Raw genomic sequence first — 11,668 nt, 5'->3', positions numbered from 1 at the left:
CAATTCTAGGCTTATCAGAACCAGGTTTATCTCCCAAGAAACAAATTAAAAAAAAACTCCTTATTGCTCCAAAAAAAAATTACAAATCACCTTATTGCTCCATCAGCCATAAATTCCCAAAATTAAACAATCACCATATATCTACACAATACAATATTCCTTATTTTTCAAAAAGAAAACAAACAAAAAGCCATTTGCTTGCTTATTATGGAGCACAAATATGTTAAGGATCTGTGTGTCCCTACTTCTGACCTTACACAACCATACAAGAAGTTTTCTGATCTTACTAAACCATATAAGAAGCTCTGTTTTCATAGCCTATAACTGGGCAAAAGCAGGACAAACTTTTATTGAAACTGCTATATTATCTCGATCTGTTGAAAACCACTGTCTAATCTCAGTCTATTGAAGCCAACCTCACATACATCACACAAATTTGCTAAGGTACTCAGCAACAGTGGTGTATTTTACATCCGGGTACAACTGACTAGCCTCAACACCATCAGGCCCAATTTCAAAATTTGTTTGATCACCTTTCACAAAAATAGAGTGATCGATTGCTATGCCAATAATACCTAGGAAGGGTGTTTCTGCGATTAATGTCAGGACCTACTCGTCAGGGATGTAGACCTTCTCCAGAGTCTTGTCAATCTTCTTCTCCCATAGACTCACAAACTTATTGAATGACAGAGTATTGGCAGGAAGCCGTAAGTATAAGGTTTTGTTCAATGTTTTGGGGTCGTACACTGCTTTAATTGTGAATACTCCAATGTCTTCCTCATTCACATACACCGCTTTGGCATTTCCATCTCAATAATAACAGCTTTATCCCTTGGAGGAGCCGTAAGGCCAGGCTGTGCCAGGGTTGGAAGGAAATACCCTGCAAAACAGTTGTTGGAAATGTATGTATAAGGAATACCCTTGACCTCGATTTCCCGACGGACTTTGGCTTTCAGCTCGAACACACTTTTCGCAGACTCTACTGCATGGGAGTTGTCAACATCATTGCCGAACTCAGATGGCAGAAATAAGAGTAGCACTGTTAGAATTCAAATGACAAAAGATCGTGAACCAATTCGCCTCAACACATTTGAAATCCAGCGAAATCAGATCAATTTCTTTGTCACAAGCCGATCGCGCAATGTGACGATTCCAATTATATTTAAAAATAAAAATTTCAACGTGCGGGGAAATCTTAATAGTCCTACGAGGGAAATCTCATCGGTGCTTTGAGACTCAGACGAAGCATATTTGCTTCAAACACAATCATCGCCTTCCATTCGTCAATAATGGCAGAAGCCTCTTGATGGTTCCTATTTCTTTAATAGCCTTGGTGCAGAAGTTGAAGCCCAGAAAATAATAGAAATTCAAGACCCAACGATTTTGATTATAACTCAAAAAATTGATTTTCAGATCTCAAAATCTAAAATCAATAAAATAATAAAATTTCTTCTCTTTTAAACAAAAATTTGACAAATTTCTTACCCAACATTCACTGAACAATTCAATGGAGTTTTCCAAACATTTGTACAGCTGGAATCTCCTCCTCACATCCACTGCAGCATTACTGGAGCTCTGATACCACAATAATGGCAGAAGTGTCCTCAGACACGTAATTTTATTAATCAGAAAAAATAATTACATAATTGATTTTGCAAGAGTTTACACCTGAACAACTCAAACACTCTTGCAATGAGCTATATATAAGCTCCATGTCCTAACTACCTCTAATTATGGATCACTTATTAAATAACAAGTGTCCATTTAAAATAAATGATATTCAAACCAACTAGCTAACTAATCTCCTAAAATAGAGCCTAAGATACGACACATTTGGAGAGTCATATCTAGTTACAAAAATATGCTAATTCTAAAAGTCTCCATTAAATAATTAAACATTCTAGAATAATTATTAATTTAATATCTTAAATTAATAATTATTTTATTCTAATTTTATAACCTATGATAAAATTGTATTTTTGGATCATCTAACACTTTGTGACCCAATTTTGTTGCTCTTCAGAGGATAATCTTTGTTCTAAAAAGTATTTAAGGCTATCATGATCCGTTTTTACCTTGAAGTGTCTTCCCATTAGGTAGGGTCGCCATTTCTTAAGTGCAGTATTGCCAACATTTCCTTCTCATAAATAGCTTTGTGTAAAAACTTTCCCTTGATTGGACGACTTTCGAAAGAAATGGGTCTTTCATCTTGCATTAAAACAGCACAGTTTCCATTTCTTGAAGCATCGCATTCCACAATAAAGGTTTTTGTGAAGTCCGGTGTAGCTAAGACCGGTGCTTGGCACATTGCCTCTTTAAGATGTTCAAAGGCCTTTGTTGCTTCTGGAGTCCATGAAAATGCATCTTTCTTCAATAATGTTATTATAGGTGCTGCTATTCTCCCACAATTCTTAACAAACTTGCGATAATACCCAGTCAAACCGAGAAATCCTCGCAGATGCTTTATGGAAGTGGGGATTTTCCATTCCTTAATGGCTTTAATTTTGCTAGGGTCTACCTTAACTCCTTCATGAGATACAATATGACCCAGATATTCCACCTCTTGTACTCCAAAGAAACATTTGGATCTTTTTGCATATAATTGTTTCTCCTCCAATAGTTGTAGCACCCTGTCAACATGTTCAACATGATCCTTCCAAGACAAACTGTAGATTAGTATATCATCAAAAAATACTAACACAAATTTTCTAAGGAATGGTTTGAAAATGGAATTCATCAAACCTTGAAATGTTGAAGGTGCATTAGTAAGGCCAAAGGCATGACCAAAAATTCATAATGACCCTCATGAGTTCTAAATGTTGTTTTCAGAATGTCTTCAGTCTTCGTTCTGATTTGATGATATCCTGAACGAAGATCCAACTTGGTGAAGTAAATTGATCCATGCAATTCATCCAGTAATTCATCAATGACGGGAATGGGAAACTTATCTTTAATAGTGAGCTTGTTGAGCTCCCTATAATCTGGACACATGCACCATGATCCATCCTTCTTGTGCACTAATATTACTGGAGCAGAGAAAGAACTTTGACTCGGTTGAATTATACCAGCCTCTAGCATTTCTGCAACCATACGTTCAATTTCACTCTTTTGGGCATAGGGATATCTGTACGGCCTGATGTTTGGAGGAACACTTCCTGGAATCAAATGAATAACATGATCATGATCACGAATAGGTGGGAGACCTTTAGGAGTCTTAAATACCTTGGAATGATTGTCGAAGACTTTTTGGAGATCTAGAGAAATAGATGATTGTAATGTGGAAACATCTAGCGAACATAATTGTGAAATTACACCCCTTTGCTCCTTTTTTAGAAGCTTTCTCATACCATTAGAGCTAATTATCTTTCCCGGTTTCCCTGCAATACCCCTTAATTCAACTTCCTTTCCTTCCACGAAAAATTTCATGAAAATTTCTTGAAAATTGAAAGCTATTTTACCCAAGGATTGTAGCCATTGTACTCCTAGTACAACATCAGCACCTCCCATTGGAATGGAAAGCATTGGGATAGTCAATACATATTCTCCCATGGATAGCTTGATATTATGGCACTTTCCAGAGCAATTTATTGTTCCTCCATTTGCAACCATCACTTGAAACTCTGGTGCTGGGTATAAGAAGCAATTCAATTCTTTTTCTACCTGACAATGACTAAAATTGTGGGTACTTCCTGAATCAATCAACACTAGTAACTTTTTCTTCTTGATTTGTCCTTCTATCTTGATGGTTTGAGGAGTGGTAATTCCCACCAATGCATTACAAGATATGGTCGGATTCATTTCTTCTTTATCTAGGCTTTGTTCCTGGAGTATATCCTCTTCTTTTGACCTTTCTTGCTCCTTTTCTTCTTCCTCTTCACAATCTATGTAGAATAATTTCTTCTCAGCACACTTATGACCTTTAGTGTATTTGCTATCACAACTGTAACAAAGCCCTTTTGCTCTTTTTTCTTCCAATTGTTGTGGTGTCAACCTTATAGGTTGTGGAAGACTAGGAGCAACCATACTTCCATCTTTATAGTTGAGAGTGGTATGCTCCTTGGTTGCCATAATTTTGCTTTCCATTTTTCTTGCTAACCTGAATGCCTTCTCTAATGAATCAGGTTCCCAAAGGCGAACATCATGTTGGATATTATCCTGTAAAGACCCTATGAAAACATCAATCCTATACTCCTCTGGAATATCTTTTACCCTTATGTTCGATTTTTGGAACTCCACAATGTGCTCCATTATTGAACCCTTTTGTTTGAGACTTATCAATTGGCTAAAAAAAGTGTTGCTTTTTGTATCCTCATAATGTGCTATCAATTCTTCCGTAAAAATTTCCCAAGTGATAAATTGTTTACGAGAGCAAAGCCATTAATACCATACAAACTGATTTGGTTCCAAATATAAAGTTGTCATACGTACCTTTTGTGTGTTTTGCACATTGTTGAGATCGAAAAATTGCTCCATTTGTAATATCCATGTTGCGGGATCCTTGCCATCAAACTTCCTCATATCGATTTTTGGAATATGGTGGGTTTTCGATCCCACGTTAGAGTCTAAGAAATCATGATTAACATTTCTTTTGTTCGCGTCATGAGTTTCCTTTACTACCTTTTCACCATTGGTAAGTATTTCTTGTAGAAAATTTGTCAAATCTGTCTTCAAATCTGCCATGTCTGTCTTCAAATTTGTGTTCAAATCTATCTTCAAGTAGTCCATATTAGCTTCCATGCCATTCATTTTAGCTTCCACACCATTCATCTTAGCTTCCACGTCATTTATCTTAGCTTCTGTTAGCTTTTGTGACAGTGACATTTGTTGCACTTGTTCTTGTAATTTTGATATATCACGTAGCTTTTCTTCCTCTTCTTCATGAGTCATGCTAGAGCTTTCAGGTTCCTTACTAGGTGTTTGCATTTTATTTCCTCGAGGCATCAGTTACCGATAATAATGCTCTACTATGCCCTTTGAATTCCTTCAAAATAAATTTTCAAACCAAGCTTAAGCAAAAATTTATGAAAATCTACACACCTTTTTTCACTTTGTAGGAGCTCGATATTGCCTCTGATGTATCTCTGTACTTTCCAATCATCTAGTTCTGAATTTTTGATCTACAGTAGCCCTCTATGTTCTCTTTCCAATGCCACAAGTCTGACCCAATTTGGATTCTCCAAGGAAGAGTTATGCGAAATCTCCCACAGTGACTTGATTATAGACTAGTTCAATAGAGCGAACTTGTACGATGTACCACGAGTCACTGTTTCGACCTTTGGATCTTAAAAATGCATACAAGAAACTATAGTCCATCCTCTTTCTTTACCTTCTTAGGAAATTTCAATCTGATCCCCAGAAAGAAAGTTATGAATAAGGTCACCTGTTTGGAATGTAATTCAGGAGTCTACAAAAATACCAACTTCCTCAGATCATATCTCCACAAATATAGCTCTAAAAGCTCTTAAATTCAGACCCGAGGTTCAGCGTGATTTCTTCTCAAATGGGTTTTTTTTGCAACTTCTAAAATGTCACCAAAAAAAAAAATTATAGCAAAAATGCCACGATGACCTGTTTGGAGCAGCGAAACCCTAGAATCCAAAGCTCTGATACCAAATGTTATGAAACCAACTCAAGAAAAGATAGAAAAGATAGATCAACGCCTTAGAATTCAGCCTCTTCGAGGGGGAAACCTCCTTTACATACATAAATGAAAAATTCTTGGATGATTCAAATGGCAAAACCTCCTTTCTATATATAGGAGTCTAAGGAGTCACAATATAACCCAGCTGACCTAACAATAATAATATAAAGCCACAAAAATAACAATAGAGGGATTCTATGGAGCACAGTAATAACAATATGGGGATAATGGGGCACAACAATATTAATAAGGGATGCAACTACAATAGTAACGGGGTAATTACTAGTATTATAGGGACCCAACATTGTCTCTTCACTCTTTCGTGCGATGTGCTTCCCACATGAAGGAAGAATTGTGACCATTGACCAACTTTCATTCGTTGGTCCTAATTTTACTCCAAATAAAAAAATTTCCCTAAATGGTCCTTATATGCAAGTGATATATCCCCTGCCAAAGGTTAATTATGCGAAAACTTGTTTCATGCCCGTGTCTATTAATGATCTAGTAGGTGATGTAGTGCATCATGTACTGAGAGCACTAGCGCTTGATATTTCCCTTGGATCATTTGATGTGTATCCCTTCTAGAGAATTGTTCTCCCATCTTATGAGAGCTTCTTGGAAGCCATGGTCTCTAGGGAACCATGATTAATATAACCAGAGATCCTAGAGAAGAGTTCCTTCTTTTGTGTCAAGCTCATTAAAAAATGAAACAAGGTCCTGGAGTAGAGTTCGTTTTCTTGTGTCAAGCTCCTTAAAAAATGAAACAAGGTTCCCTAATTAGAGTTCCTTCTCTTGTGTCAAGATCATTGAAAAATGAAGCAGGGTCTATGAGCATAGTTTTTTTTCATGTCTCAAGCTTGTTGAAAAATGAAACAAATCCCCCTCCAATCTGAGTCTTTGACTAGATCTCATAAATGTTGAGTCAATTCTTTCACTTGATCTCATAAATTAACCTTAATTCCATATTCCTAATAGTAACTAGTAGTTTACTTAGGTGAATGAAATGAAGCTTGGGGGGCATGTGCCTAAAATTTAGTAATTATGACTAGGGGAATGAAAACCAATTTCAAGCATATGTTTTCCTTTGTTTCAAGCTTGTGTAAAGATGAAACCAATTTCAAACATACTTTTCCATGTTTCAATCTTGTGTAAAAATGAAACCATTCTCATCCTATCCCTTGTGATTTCCATTTTTTATTAGCCATTCTTTTCTAGATGAGCCTTGGTTTTCTCATTCCATCGTCATCATCTGCTTGGAAATCATACACTTTCACTTGGTTGTTTTATCATTTCTTGAGGAACCGCTACGATGAGTGGTATTATTAGCTTGCCTCTTTACCTCTACATGTTTTGAGCAGTTCTATCATGACCGAACCAATTACTATCATTTATACCACTCATTCCTCTAGGAGGAGTCCTCTTTCAACTATTTTCAGACTCCTAAAATGTGGAAATATTGTCGAGCACTTGTCTTTTTGAACATGTTAAAGTAAATGAAAATATGTCTACTTAGTATAAGTTTAACCTTTTCCAAACTGGGATAGACTATTTATGAGAAAGGAACACTTTAGTAGAACATGACTAAAAGGTTCTCCTAAGTATCGTTTTATGCCTTTTCAGACTCAAGAGACTAAATTCACAAAAATGAACCTTTGAATTTTTCTTTTTTTGCCTCTTTTTCAAACTCTCTAAACATGAAAACGAAGTTGAGTTACACCTTCATTGGACTCATAAAATCATCAAATGGCATTGGACTCATTGAACATGATGGTACCGAACCACTCCTTCTCAGGGATCATTAAAAATACTCAGAAGGATTCATCCAAAGGATGAACTTATAAATCAAGCATATGTTATCCTCCTCAAGCTTATCAAAAATAAAGAGGTACTGACCGGAAATGGTTGGGGAAAATGGAAAAAAGGAATACTTGACCTATTAATTGCAGTGAGTTTCTCTTAAACATGACACTCTTTCACTTCATCTTTGTGACTGTTAGGTTGGGAAATCTTCTTGTCTCTTTGGTTAATCACACCATATCAAAAGCCTCCACAATCAGTTTTGATTCAATTCTACCAACTCCATAAAGTGTCTTAGATATGTTCAAGAGAAGTCCTTTAGTTGATATACGCTATAATACCTTTAAGCCTTCATTCATGACTACCATTCCTAGACTAGCTATTCACTAACATCATTTTGTCTCAAATATTGATACCCATTTCATGTCGTTGATGGTGGATACATCAAAGCCCTCCTACGATGGGTCGCTTCCTATCAACATCATCTCATTATCCAAGAAGTTTAATTATAAACTCCCTTATGTACCTTAGAGTTTTCATACGCCAGCCTTTGACCCAAAGATTCTGTGTGGTGTTCAACTTTAGCTCACTCATTCACACCACATAGATTGTACTATGGTACCTTGAGATCCATTAACATCATTGGTGGTTTCTCTCACATCTGTTAACAACTTACATTGTTGGTTGGTAATCAGGTGGTGTCTACCATGTTTGACTTCAGCTCATTTATTTGCATCGTTATACTCGTACATCAAGTGATCAAGTGAACGAGATAGAAGACCCCAGTTCTAGTTTCATCCATATGAGTGGTGATTTCAATATTAATAAAATATTACAAAGTATGATGGCTATGATCATTTAGATAGTCATCCAAGCATGGGTCCACACTTTTTCATTAGTGGACGGAACTACTTGATCATTTTACATGTAATATTGGCTTATGTGTTGAACTTGGGTATGCCTCCATCAACAATGATATCATGTGATAATTTGTATTGTAACATATGATGATCTCAACCAATTTTATTCTTGATCCGTACTTGTCACAAGGTAAATCACTTTAGGCCTCAACCATTGCTCCTGACTTTGTACTTTAGGGGGCAATATGTTAGAAGCCATTTTGTCACATAAACCCAAAAGGCATGTAAATTGGATCAATCAACATCCATGAACATTTTTTCACAGTACCTTTGCAAAGCCCTAAGAATCACTTCTCCAAAAAGTTTGAGTTTATGGGACAATTATCTCAAAAACATTATTTTTAGCCCCAACACACCTTGCATTACTAGCCACCTGGGTTCAGAACATATTGCATACTTGAGCACTAGTGTTGGTTAGCACATGTTAGTCCTATTTTGTAGGTCTGTTGATTCTAGAAATTGACAAAAAATATCAAATATCTCTGAGGCTTCCTCTTCTAGAAGATTCCAAAGTAGTTTTAACTATTTACCATGGATATAGATCTCAAATTCCTATATGATCCTATGTTAGAGACCCTATCTCTTTTCTCTTGAGATCATCCTCGCATAATATGTGGATATCAATCCTAGAATGCTAAATCCTAAACTACCACACGCATCCTATAAATTTACTGATTCCTATAGAGTCTAAGTTGGATTTTGGAGAATTGATAGCGTCCTTATGTTTTTGCTTTGATCCTAAAGGAGTCACCGTAGTCATGCATTAGGGTTGATGTTGAGGTGTGATTTTTGACAAGGAAGGACAAGTAAACTTGGGTAGACATCTCCAAATTCATCTTCTATTTATGGTGGTAGACTCTCTCCTAAAAATTTCAATACAAAAGTATCTTGTTTTCCTATATTTGTTGTGTTATGTTTGCACTCATGTATTTCAATGCGATGTTGAATCTGAATAAAGATTTTATATTATGCTACATAGATGTTGTGGTTACTTTTGTTTTTTTAGTCATATGTGTAGGTTCTAATTATAACACTTGGAGCTAGAGTTGGAGCTTACAGGCAAGGAAGAGAGGAAGGCTTACTTCAAATTCTAGGTAGGCTTATTTCCCATTTTCTAATTTATCTAAGGAAAACTCAATTTTTTTGTCTTCTCTTGTTCTAGATCATACCACTAGATCTAGGGAATTCACCTTTGTCCACAATCATAAAAATTCTATGTAATAGGGCCCAAACTAGCTTCACACTCTCATTTAGATTGCCCCCTCTTACTCTCTAAACTAGTATTTACATGATCCCACATTCAGGCCCTAGACTGCCTCTGTAGTGTTAGAAATATTTGACTAGGTTTACTTCGAACTCACTCAAGTCTAGGCCCAACCTATCCCATAGTGCAATAGAGACATAAATATACATATTATGTGCACATCCGACCCAACCCAGGTTCAACTCAGCTAGAAAGGAAACACTACAAGCTATCTGCCTTAACCATTGGAAAGACTTACTAAGTTCTTTTGCAACCATTACAGGGATTCAACCAGGGTTCTTTGAGAACATGGCCTAGCTTGACCATGCGTTATCACATCAACCTGCACTCATTCATCCATTTAACAAATTCATGAGTGATAACCATGAATAAAACATATTGATGACTGAAAAATCATGCCTTCTACTTGGGCATCCTACTCAAGCCAAATCCATGGCTAATGTGCTTTGTAGATGCACCTACAATAACACCAGGCTTGCTCATCAAAGTCCTAATTTACCTTCCTTTTCACCATGGCACAACCTTTCTAAAATGCATGCTTCCAACACTCCTCCAATCCATGATCAACTATTACTCATCATGAATCCACATTAACTTAAAGAGGAAAAATACAAACCTTAAAAACAACAAGAAATCGACAACACCCAAGCATAGAGCTCCTCTATCAATTATATGCATTTACATATAAGATGATCATAGATTTTAAGCACCATATCAATTAACTTACATCCTTAACATACATCATAAGCTATAAAATGACCCCACAATTAAAAAATATATAAGTATACACAAGGAACTTCTTGTCCCTAATATCCTTATGCACAATCTTGCAGTACACACCATTACAAATACATATAAGAAATTCACTTACCATGATGAGAGTGCCAACACATATCCAATGTTATACCATATTAACATTCAATATTTAGATGCATCAAATATAAAAATAATCACTAATCTTATATCTTTGAATGGTTGGCAACTGAGGACGGTAATTCAACTCTCCACCCAACCTTAGGTCAACTAAATTCCAAGAAACTAACCATCCCTTAGCTAGATTTAGACTTTGAGGAGGTAAATTTCTCAGGAGTCCTCAACTAGTCACACATGGTAAGGGTCCATTTCTTAAGTGATCTATCTACCTCTCCCTGTTGTAACACCACAAATACCTTAACAAATCATACAAAAACCATTGTGTTTCAAGCAAGGCACAAAGAGTCTTAGTTTAGTTCTGGAAATGGATTCCATATGCACAACGGGAGGTTAATCAGCTGGATTAGCTACTGTAGGATTAAAGATTACACTCATCTAGGTAGTTTACAAATGGGTGTTAGCTCTAGTGTTTTCATCCCCAAGGCTACATTTGGTGTTTATCAACCCCATCTAGCACTTGAGTGCCTCAACCTAACTAGTAGTTTCTTAATCAAACAAGTTCATGTGGTTTATCAAAGGAGTAATCCCTTATAGGTTTATCAACTTAGCAAGCATGTGAGTGTCACCACTATGTTGAAATCACTCTCGCACTCAACACACAAGCATGTACACTAGTCTTAGTAAAACAACACCTAAGCACATAAACAAGCCTCAGAACAATAATACACAATGACAACACAAGCCTCAATAAAATCAGAGAATCTATCTCTTGAGTGTAGAACATAGGTTCTTAGGAAGTATGAGTCTTCCAGGAAGCCACACGAGCTTCCAAACACACTTTGTGTTCTCCCTCTTATTCACAGGCACTCTCTCAATACATAAGCATGTGTTGGGGGATTTGTGAATCCTCAAATGCTCAAATCCATCCCCTTATTAACTACTATCCCTCTCATCTTTTGTTGATATTTTTTCCTCTCCCAAATTATCTTTCATGTTGAACTTGTAAACACAATTCACAAGGGAAAGTTTGTTGACTCATACTTCACTTCAGAGGCCCATTTCCTCCATTAATGAATATACAACAATGTCATTGAACCAATAGGGATTTAGGTGATGAAATAAATGTTGGGCTTGGGTTTACAAGAAACTTCTCCTCCTAAGTTGATCTGAATT

General features: G+C 36.3%; 1 pseudogene; it reads right to left on the bottom strand.

Moving 5' to 3' along the window:
• Positions 1–426: 426 nt before the first annotated feature.
• LOC149238741 (phenylcoumaran benzylic ether reductase PT1-like) overlaps positions 427–11,668 on the bottom strand; it is a 136,794-nt pseudogene continuing 125,552 nt past the window's right edge.

Source organism: Pinus tabuliformis, chromosome 8 (assembly GCF_031772625.1).
Source record: "Pinus tabuliformis cultivar Carrire ecotype Pingquan chromosome 8, CPIR1, whole genome shotgun sequence".
In the NCBI taxonomy this organism is placed as follows: Eukaryota; Viridiplantae; Streptophyta; class Pinopsida; order Pinales; family Pinaceae; genus Pinus; species Pinus tabuliformis.
Note: the sequence above shows the minus strand (reverse complement) of the source record. Positions and strands in the feature narration are given on the sequence as shown.